Genomic DNA, 11,131 nt, shown 5'->3' on the forward strand with positions numbered 1-11,131 from the left:
AGGTACTTAGTGGGAATATGAATGTTTTAAAGAGATTTCCCTTTGTTTATCTGTATTTACTAACTTTTCTAGAGTGAACTTTAATTGATTTTTTACTTAGAAGTACAAAAATATATTTTACATTAAATTTAAAAAAATCAGTATAGTGGAATTGATCCAGAAAGCTAGTCTCACTGGGTCTTGACAGATTGTGGTACCCTTGATCCTTTGTTCTGTGGTTAAGTCAGAAGCCACACTCTTGTCTGAGAGCTGGTACTGGATGTGGGGAGGATGATTATAACCCAGAATTAATGAATTCTCACCTTGAAGGGGACCCCAGTGGCTGCTGCTAGGGCAGCCTTCTCATCCACCCTACAGACGTGGTCACTTTCCAATTCACATGGCCACATAGCCAATGCTGGTTTCAGGAAGTCTTTTTCCAGAGGTCACAGACTCATGAAATATTGGCTGCCATATCAGGTCTGCAGGTCTTCTCTATTTCTTAACAATAGTTAAGAAATTTGGAATTAGTAGGTGCATTTAGCAATCAGGAGTATTCACATAAAAATTCAGATATCTAGGCTGTCTTGAAAGTAACCTTGAAAAGGCCAACTTAGAGTTCTTTTCATAGGTGACAGGTGAGTTGGAATAGTGATTGCCCATTTTATGAGGGCCACACACTTTTGTTCTTGACTGACTTCCTATGGACCACCTGGCCCTTCAGGCCTTTGAGTTTGCAACTTCGATACATTAGTCAAAAGTAATATAAAACCGTGAGAAAGTGATTCCTCACTGATGATAATTAGGTTTGCCAAACACCAGTTCTCAGGCTGCCTTAGTTTTCCTGCTTGTACTTCTATGTTATTTGGGAATCACCAAATGGGAAATGAAAAAAACAAATGGACCTAACTCACAGTTTGAAGTACTTAAGAGTCAGACTAAGTTAGGAAACATGGCTTGAGAATATGGGTTTATTAACTCTATGACACATGGATGGTGGGGAAGAGAAAACATCAGAGGCAATGACACTGTCCATTGGATTTTCCTGAGACCAATTTTAGACAGCAGGAGAAGATGACACGGCCTTCTAAGTGTCTTTTGTCCTGGACTCATAATTCTTCCACTTATATTCATTTATAAAGTTCTTAATTTTAACTACATCTCTGATGGCACCCTGAAGCAAAGCACAGAGTGGGAAAAATGCATTGCTAAATCTTGACCTTTGGATTCAAAGAGGATGTTTTAGTTGTGATGTCATTTCCAGACTATCCTTCTGCAAGTAAATTATTAAGATTTGTTAGTGGGAATTCCCCAGTGGTCTAGTGGTTAGGATTCCACGCTCTCACTGCAGAGAGCCCAGGTTCAATCCCTGGTTGGGGAACTAAAATCCCACAAGCCTATGGCATGGCCAAAAAAAAAAAATTGTTAGATGGAGATACCTACTTGTGTACATCTTACTAAACCTTTCCAAGATGGAAGTGGATTCTAAGATTGACATTAGCATCATAATTAAGGGTAAGTGGCAAAAACATTTTACTCAGAGAAAGAGGAGAGTCATATATATTTAAATAGGATGTCAAGTAAGGTATGTGTTTCTTTCATGCTCTATAATAATGACACATACCTTGAGGACATTGAAAATTTGGATTTGTTTTGAGGTTTCATTATCTGTTGTCACATAGGTTAAACCTTTATGTGCTGTAGTTAGAGATATGCTGCAGTTAGAGATTGCAAAGTGTTTTTGCTCATTTAATATTTTTCTAGAATAACTCTCATCTCTTGGCTCTGAATGACCAAATACGTTGCTTATTGTAGATTCATCTTCATAGCTACATTATTTGACCTGAACTAGATGATAACCAGTTTTATTTGCAGGAAAACATTAATCTAAGCAGAAACATTCAAACATGTGTGTAGAATCATTTCTCCTAGTACACATCTATTTCATTAATTTTATTTCTCAACATCTCACCAAGCTACCTCTGGCACAGTTTTCTTGTTCGTCTAAATAGGAGAGTCCTCTTCAGTCCTACATGACTGTTTACCTAGGCCGTTGATCAATTTTGTTTGGATTTTTAAAAGTTGTCATGGCTATTAAACTGAAAGGCAATACTTAAAGCACATCCCTTTAGATATATTTTTTTCCTGATTTTATTCCTAATTTAATAATTAGGAAATGAAGAACTGATTCCTAAATAGTTTTTGGCTGAAAAACAAAATAGTATTTTTTAACACAATGCTTAGCTGTGGCTTTTGGCCAACGTTTATGCCTTGCGTGTCATTTGTGAATGCTTTCAAATAAAAAATGTGCAGAGTTGCATTTAGTTTTTGGCCTCATAGACTACATAAGAGCAGTTTCCATGCTTATTCTAAGCCAGTTCTGTAAAGAGATGTAATGCTACTTAAATTTTAAACAAGTCAAGAATCTCAAGCAGGGCTGTGTTATGTTATCACATCTGCTCATTCTTTGCATTAAAAGGATTATTCTCCCTGGTTTGCATTGTTCACTACTTGGACATCCAAAATGTCAATAACAGACCAAGACGCCAACAGGTCACTAGAGGGAAAAGAATATGGAGAGTAAAGAATAGCATTGAAATACGCTTTAATCTCTAAAAACTGGATTTTAAAGTTTTGGGTTCATAGATTTTTTTTTTTTTTTTTTCTTTAAGCGGTACGCGGGCCTCTCACTGTTGTGGCCTCTCCCGTTGCGGAGCACAGGCTCCGGACGCGCAGGCTCAGCGGCCATGGCTCACGGGCCCGGCCGCTCCGTGGCGTGTGGGATCTTCCCAGACCGGGGCACGAACCCACGTCCCCTGCATCGGCAGGCGGACTCTCAACCACTGCGCCACCAGGGAAGCCCAGGTTCATAGATTTTGCTAAGAATCTAATGAAAGCTGTAGAACCCTCTCTAGAGAAATGTACATATACTTGCAAAATCTGAATATTCAGTGAGGCTCCTCATGACTTTGGGCTTGGAGATCACAGGTTAGAAACCCCTGCAACAAATTGATATGTTATATTTTACACACAACATAGACTATGTATGTATGCACATATGTGCTAAGATGTACATAGTCTAATTTTTAAAAAAATTCCTTTAAGTAGTTATGAAGTTAACTCCCCAAGTAGTCGAAAGCTTGGAAATCTTTGTTGTTTCTGTCTAAAGGAATGTTTAATTCAGTAAGACACAGGTAGTGATGCTAACTTTTAAAAATCAATATTTTAATGGAATAAAAGAGTATGCCGAAAACAAGTGATATAAAGGTAATTTATCTAACTGCAATTGGGTAATACCTTCTTACCCTCATCCCTTTAACAGTTTTTGATTTCAAATGTTGATAAGATGCCCATTTTCTATGTAAGTCTGTAAAAATTGGATGTTAGATTCCTTACGTTTTCAGTAACATTCAGTTCAAAATATTTCTAACTTTCCTTGTAATTCCATCTTTGGACACAGAAAAAATTTAGAAGCCTGCTGTATAATTCCAAAATTACTTAGAAATGTGTTATTTAGAGTGTGTTCATTATTTTCAGGTATTTGGGGGTTTTATATGTCTTTTGTTATTGATTTCTATTTTAATTCCATTTTCACAAGAAAACACTGTGTATGAATTAAGTCCTTTGGAGTTGATAGTCACTTGGTTTTATTTATTTATTTATTTATTTTTAGTCACTTGGTTTTTATATGACCCATTTTGTTGAATGTTTTAGGTGCACTTGAAAAGACTGGGCGTTCTGCCATGGTTGGATACAGTGTTCTATTTATGTCAATTAGGTCAAGTTGGTCGATAACGTCCTTACTGATTTTCATCTACTTATTCTCTCAATTACTGAGACTGGAATGTTAAAATCCCCAAACATAATTGGTGTACTGGGTTGAATGGTGTTCTCCCCCAAATCCATGTCTATCTAGAATCTGTGAATGTAACCTTATTTAAAAATAGGGTCTTTGCATGTGTAATCAAGTTAAGATAAGGTCCATCCTACTGGAAAAGAGTGGGCCCTTATCCATTGACTGATGTCCCTATAAGACTAAGGAAATTTGGACACAGACACAAAAGGAAGGCGGCCATGTGAAGATGGAGGCGGAGACTGGAGATATGAAGCCAGAAGCTGAGGAATGTCGGCTGGCAATCACCAAATGCTTTAAATGGCAAGAAACACTCCTTCCCTAAGCCCTTCCGAGAGCATGGCCCTGCCAACACGTTGATTTCAGACTTCTAGCCTTTAGAACTGTAAGACAATGAATTTCTGCTGTATTAAGCTCCCCCCACCTGCACCCGAAAGGATGTTAGGACACTGTAATAGTTACTTTGACAGATTTCTCTGGAATGTTTTAAAGTTTTTAGAAAGCAAAAATGCTCCACCATGTTATTGATAACAAACAAGAAATAGATGCTTTAGCTAGCATGGTCTTAACTAATATTTTTGGGTATATGAATAGGGTTATGAAATAGAGATTTTCAATAAAATAGTAAATATTTGTCTTCCGCACTTTCAATTATAGGGTTAAACCCAAACAAAAATCAGAACACAAAGATGAAAACTTTCACCCAAATCTCGACCTAGATCATTATTTATCAATCATTCCACTCTGTGCCAAGTACTAGGCTATGTGCTGTACCTTTTGAGGATTGAAAAATAGAATAGAAGCAGCCCTGTTCTCAAGGCGTTCCCAGCATAGTGCCAGAATAAGACCTATAAGCGGCGACCTCATTACAGAGGCCATCAGTACTCTAGTATGCTACCAAGTGTGATGTTTTGGACATATGTCCCAATTAATGTTTCCTTATCAGCTAGCCAAGTTTTCCCTCCCTGCTCCTTCCACGTCTTATTGGATCCAGGAAAGAGGCTGACTGAAGCTACCAGGAAGGAAGGAAAGTCGGCCCCTTCCATCCTCGGAGGGTAACAGGAGGAGGAAAAAGGTGCAAGGGACTGGGCATCTATGTCCCAGCTTCTCTCCTGGAGTAGTAGTTCCAGGTCCGGGCCTCTTAGACTCTCGGGAGAGAGCTGATGAGGAGAGGGCGATGCGGGTTGCAGGTTCGGCCGGGGAGAGGCGCCCTCGTGGAGCGCCCCGCATCTCAACACAGCGGGAGCCAGAGGACCGTGCACTCCCATCCAGCCCCGACTAGGCAGAGGATGCGCGCGTGGTGCCCAGGGAACAAGGGACCAGAGACAGCACAAAGGCGCCTGGCACAGATGCAAGACAGCTCCTTCCCCATCCAAAACAAACCCCAAACCCAGAACTCACAGCGAGGTCCCTGTGGAAATGGCGCCCTCTGGAGGAGACGAGGAGAGGGGTAGAAATAGAAGAGACCCGCCTTGCCCGGAAGAGACAAAGCAAAAGCAACGCTTGGATGTTTATGCAAAAGAGATGACTTAAACTTGCAGACGAGGAGGAGCTGTGAATAGTCAAGTTAAAATTAGTATCCTCTCCCTCCACACCACACCTCACTCCCAGGGTGGGAGTGTATTAGGAAAAATGGACTGCAGGGATCCTTACCCGAGATCTAAAGAGGCCACATTTTCTTCTCAAGTGAAGATCAAGACGACTGAGCCTCTTGCCTTATATGTTCTCATCCTCCGCCCCTACTTGTCCCTGCAGACAAGGTCAAGCCTTTGCATAAACAAAATGGAATATATCTAGGAGTGAACTACCCCGAAATTAACATTCCTAACTGTGCCCTTTCTAAGGCTGTCTTTAAAAAACAGCACCCATGTTTTTCACGTTTTGCAATTTATTATTCTAATCATGCATCTCTGTCTTTTAGAAGTCTAAATGTCACTTTTCCCTGCTCTTATCTACCTCGTTTGATGGTTTGATGGTTCCCATTAAAATAAAGTGATGGAGTATAACTGGCTTTTAGTGCAATTGATCACTGCTAGGGGAAGAGTCAGCAAGGGAGCATTCTAGAGCACAAACTTTGGTTCTCCAGAATCAGGGCTGGATTCCTCAACAGATAAAGACAGGCCTCTCAGGGCACCAGCTAAGCTGGGCACCAAAGTAAGTAGGTGCTTAAATCCTCTGAAAGCATTACCTGGCCCTGTGCAGAACAGCTTACTAGAAAAAAGCAGCAATAAGACAAGGATATTTTCCCACCTGATTTTAAGAGGTTTTTTTTCCCTAGATAAAATGAGAATAAAAACATGAAATTTTGTCTGTCCATTGAGAAGGTGATATATGAAGGGGAGGAAAGAACCAGAACTCACTCTATTGCATGCTTCTGCCTTGATCTTTGTTTCTTCTCATGAGGAGCTGTTAAAACCACATTAGGGTATATAGTTGAGCTTCCAAAGAAACCTCTGCTTTGGGGATGTGTGTTTGCTTTGGGAGTGTGTGTGTGTGGTGGGCAAGGGAGAGGGAGACCAGATACATTCCCTCAGACTAAGGTGGCCCAAGTCCTAGGAAAGAAATGAGGTGTGAACCCCATAACTTTGGGATAATAAAGCAGGGCTGTGAAGACTCACTAGGCCTCCAATACCCCCAACTTCAGCCCAAGGCAGGAATCTCTGCGATGGACAAGAGTAGGTTCCAGGTCCGGTATGTGACCAGGGAGTTGATAAATCACATTTCTTACTTTCATTTCTTATTCTTCCACATGATAGAGGTCAACAAACATAGAAACTTGTCTCAATTAACTCTTGCTCCTCCTTTCAAAGTTATATATATATTAAGAGCTATATAAATGTGAGATATCTATCTATCTACCTACCTACCTATATCTTTCTATCTATCTCTAACTCTATCTATATATATTCCTTTTCACCTGAGTACATATGACTTTCCAGTGCCTAGAAGAGTACTTTGCACAGAAGCACTCAATTAATGCTATATCAATCCTCTGAGGGATCTGAAAATTATCCGTGAACTTTTGCTATTCTCTTTTTAAGGATGGTATTATAAAATTTTAAAATATACAGAGTTATTTCAAAATAGCCAATGATTTAGTAATCAATAATGCTAGGATGATGGATAAGTGCTCATTATGTGGACAACATATCAAGTACTCCACACACATCACTTCCTCTGATCCTCACCAGCCTGAGAATAGTAGCAAGTACCAGGCCTTTCCATGTGCTTGGCCCTGTGCTCAGCACCTTGACGACATGTACTATTAAATTTGTTTTTCATGACAACCTTAGAAAATAGGAAGTACTATCAATTCTACCTTAACTAAGAAAGCTGAGGCTTAGAAAGGTCAAATGATTAGTTTACAGGTCACACTGCTAGTAAGTGGTGGCACTGGGATTGGAGCAGGCACTCTGCTCTTAACCACACATTATTTTTCCCATTTTATAGAGGAATGAGTTGAGGTTTTCTTACAGGTAAGTCAAATCATGTTACTCTTCTAATCAATACCCTTTAGCGACTTCCCATTTCAATCAAAGTAAAAACCAAAGTCCTTATCATCACATCCACAGCCCTCCGTGTTCTAGTCCCCTGTTACTCTGACATCACTTCCTACTGCTTGCTGGCTCTCCACCAGGTATAGCTGTCTCTCTGCTGCTCCTTCAACACTCCAGACAAGGCCGTCCTATCTCAGGGCCTTTGCACTTTGCACAGACAAGGCTGTCCTATCTCAGGGCCTTTGCACTATCTCAGGCCTTTCCTCTGTTGGGCATTTGTTTTCCCCAGATATCCACTTGGCTCACTCCCTAACTTTCTTAGATGTAGTCAAATGTCACATCAGGTAATTCTTGACTATTCCATTGCAAGTTGCCACTTTTCCTCCCACCCCGACTCTTGACACTCTCTGTTCATCTTCCCTTATTCTTTGTATTTTTTCTTGAATGTCTGTTTGTATTATAAAACTCATTAGAGAGGGGTCATCTCCCCTCTCTCAAATATAAGCTTCACCAAGGACAGGTATTTTTATTTCTGTTATTTAAAAAAAATGCAGCACCAGCATTTAGAACAGAACCCAGTATAGTAATGGGTGCCCGATAAGTATTTAAGTGAGTGACAAGAGCTTAAGGCACTCACAAAAGGTCACACATTTAGTAATAGGCAAAGTGAGGCTTCATTACAAATCCAGTATTGGAGCTTATCCACATATCAAATGCATAAAGTATCTTCTTGAGCTCTTCTTCTAAGTCTCTTGGTCTTTAATTATAGTAGGTCGGGTGAACGTGAATAAACAAACCAAACAGGAAAAAGGCAGCCTTTGTTACTGTCTCTTAAAGTGGGATACTTTAAAGTGAGATCAAATCAGAGGCCAGGTCAGGGAAAGGGGACACTGGTCTTTAACAGAAAGGGAGTTGACAAGTGATGAAGTAAGGAATGTGCTGATGTTTCTGGGCTGCACGAAGGGGCAAAGTGTGGGAAGGTCCTGGATGAAGTTGGTGTTGGGTTAATTAATTAGGGTGGGATGCCTGCACATTAAGGGGAGGAAGGAACCGAGGGAATTGATTTGGAGTGGACTGAAGTCTCAAGTAGCAGTTACAAAGGATCCTGGAGGCACAGGAAGGATGGGAGAAGTGCTGGGTACAGCTCAATTTGGCGAGTGGCCAAAGAAACATGTCAGATATTAGTGAAAACAGGCCACAGCTGCTGCAATTTACAAGCTACATGTCAGGCCTTTCCTTAGCCACCCTTCCAGCCCGCCCCATCTCATGTCCTGGAATAGCCATTTTCTTCCGAAGACAACCAGTCATAACTCAGTTCTCACTTGAGGGCATAAGAGAAGGCAGGGGATGCTCAGGATTCATGGCTAATGGAGAAGGACTCACAGCATTCATGAAAACTCAATTTCCCCCCAAGACTGAGAATTAAAATGTTAGTGTAGTGAACTCCCACCTCTTCTGTTCCTAGGACAGTTTTTTAAATTATGGTTATTTTTCTTTAATCTCATGATATCTAAACTTGTAATATCTAAGACTTCTAGAACATTTAAAAGTGTCTTTTTACTCCCTTCCTCTTCAAAACGTATTGATATGTTTTGTATATTTCTCCATCCTAGGAAAAAGATTCTAGATAATTCAGAGTAAAACATATATATGTATGTATATACACATATACTTATATACCAGACAGTTTAAAAGTGGAAACAACAAAGGCATTTAAAGGTACACATGTTGTTACTGAATAATGTAATTTGGCAGAACTACTTGGTAGCATTTCTCAACTCCCCCTGCTCAGATGGCGATTAAGTGCATAGACTCTGGATCCACACACGCTGGGTTGGATTCCAGGCTCTGCCACTTCCTAGCACTTTCAAATTATTGACCTTTATGTTCCTCATCTCTAAAGTGCAGCTAAAAATAATTCTTCACTAAAAGGGCTTTAGTAATGTTTGAGTAAATACATATAACATTTATAATAGTATTAAATGTTAAATATTGTTACTATTTATAGACACTATAAATACTTAAAAGATTTTTCGTGGTTTCTTAACCTGTTATGTACAGTATTTAGAAAAGGATCCATAGAGAGGTACTTAAATATTTCCTATCACATTGAGGAAAAGAAAACACCATTATAGTTCTAGCCAACCAGTATTTCTTGTTCTGATGAAACATGTAAATGGCATATGGGAAGCTCTTCTATTTAGGGAAATAAATTCAATGTAAAATAAGAGCAGGTTTAACATACAGGAAGTGAATTCTATTAATTTTTTCTATCATCAGCTTTCTTTGTGATGCTGCTTCAATGCTGAGTGAAGTTGTTTCATGGAATAGCTCTCATTTGCATTCTGAGATAACATAAGGCATAAGGTAACACGATGCCCAAGAACTGCACACGTTTTAGGATGGAGGAGCTGATGTTTTATCAAGCACACCTACTAAGAATGAAGATTTCACTCTAAGTCACTTTCTTCCTTGAGTTTCTTCTAACATGAATTGATCCCTAGCTTACACAAGTATTTTAAAGCATGGATAAAGATTGTGAAAAGCACTGAAACCAAACTAAATCCTAAATAAATTATCAATGAATACATTTACCTCAAGTTGCTACTTTTCATACTTTGTTGTTTAACCAGTTGTTCTGTGGTCACTTGGTTATTTAAACTAAAATAAATTATGGACCACTAATCAGATGTTGGACACTGTTACAGGGGTTGGATACAGAAAATTGAATAGTCCTGTTCTCAGTAAAAAGCATTGTCTAATGAGAGAAATACAAATTATCTTCATCTAAGTATAATGCACGTGGTAATACTATGGTATCAATAGCAATATATTACTAGGGAGATGCTAAAAAGAGAGGGATTAATTCTTCTGCAAGTATGGGGTGCAGGCGTCCTTGAAGGATGAATAGAGGTAACTAAGCTTCAACTGAAGGAGCAGCCAAACAGTACATAGTGTTTCTAGTCCATGCACAAAGTCTGTTGAAGCAAGAGTATGAGTTGAAATGTAGAGACTGTCATGATACATGTGGCTGAAAAAGGGCTAGAACCTTAAGCAAGGCAGTGACAATGAAAATGGTGAGGAGAGGATTCATTTGACATTTTGAGGCATAATCAACAAGACTTGATGACTGATGCTCATGTTTAGGGGGGTTAAAATTGGAGATGATATGGCTTGGGTTTTTGACATTACTGAGATGGGGATGCAGCACAGATTTTTGTTTTCTTCTGTTGTTTTTGCTTTTGTTTGGCAAGAATGTATGTACTGATAATTCAGATTGAGATAGTTTTAGTTTGAATATTTTGTCACTGTGCAATCGAAAACCACACTTACCCTATTATCTCTGTGTTCAACTCATCACAGTGTCCTAACTTACAGTTGCACTTGTGTCATGCATCTCGTGGTTTCTCTGGCTCATTTTTTTCCTGTCCTACAGGCTGTCTTCAGAGCTCTTGGTTTTTAACTCTAGTGACAAACAATAGAATTGACCAGTGCTAACCCAAATAAAATAAAAACAACTCTTTCTAGGATTCGAATAGGACATGCGTGTAGAAGATGTAACCCCCTCCCCTGGGAACAGTATTCCAGGTGACTGTTTTTGTCCTTCCAAACCTCCAGATCCCTAACTAGGCATGAGAATTAGCAAAGGAAAGTAAACAGGCCATTTTAGCACACCAGGAAACTTCTCTCAAGTCACAAATACATTCCTATTCCTGAGAATTATACACAAGTCAATAAAGATTAACTAAACAGTTGGAAATACAGCTAAATAAAAGCTGAGACTTTAAAAATCACTCAAGAA

General features: G+C 39.4%; 1 long non-coding RNA gene across 1 annotated transcript in view; it reads left to right on the forward strand.

Annotated features, from left to right (window-relative positions):
• Positions 1-4,446, forward strand: part of LOC132500030 (uncharacterized) — a 37,931-nt gene extending 33,485 nt beyond the window's left edge. Inside the window, exon 3 of the long non-coding RNA XR_009533956.1 lies at positions 3,694-4,446. This is a non-coding gene — a long non-coding RNA (uncharacterized LOC132500030). The remainder of the gene's footprint in view (positions 1-3,693) is intronic.
• The last annotated feature ends 6,685 nt before the right edge of the window (positions 4,447-11,131 follow it).

The sequence above is a fragment of the Mesoplodon densirostris genome, chromosome 12 (assembly GCF_025265405.1).
Source record: "Mesoplodon densirostris isolate mMesDen1 chromosome 12, mMesDen1 primary haplotype, whole genome shotgun sequence".
Taxonomy (NCBI): domain Eukaryota; kingdom Metazoa; phylum Chordata; class Mammalia; order Artiodactyla; family Ziphiidae; genus Mesoplodon; species Mesoplodon densirostris.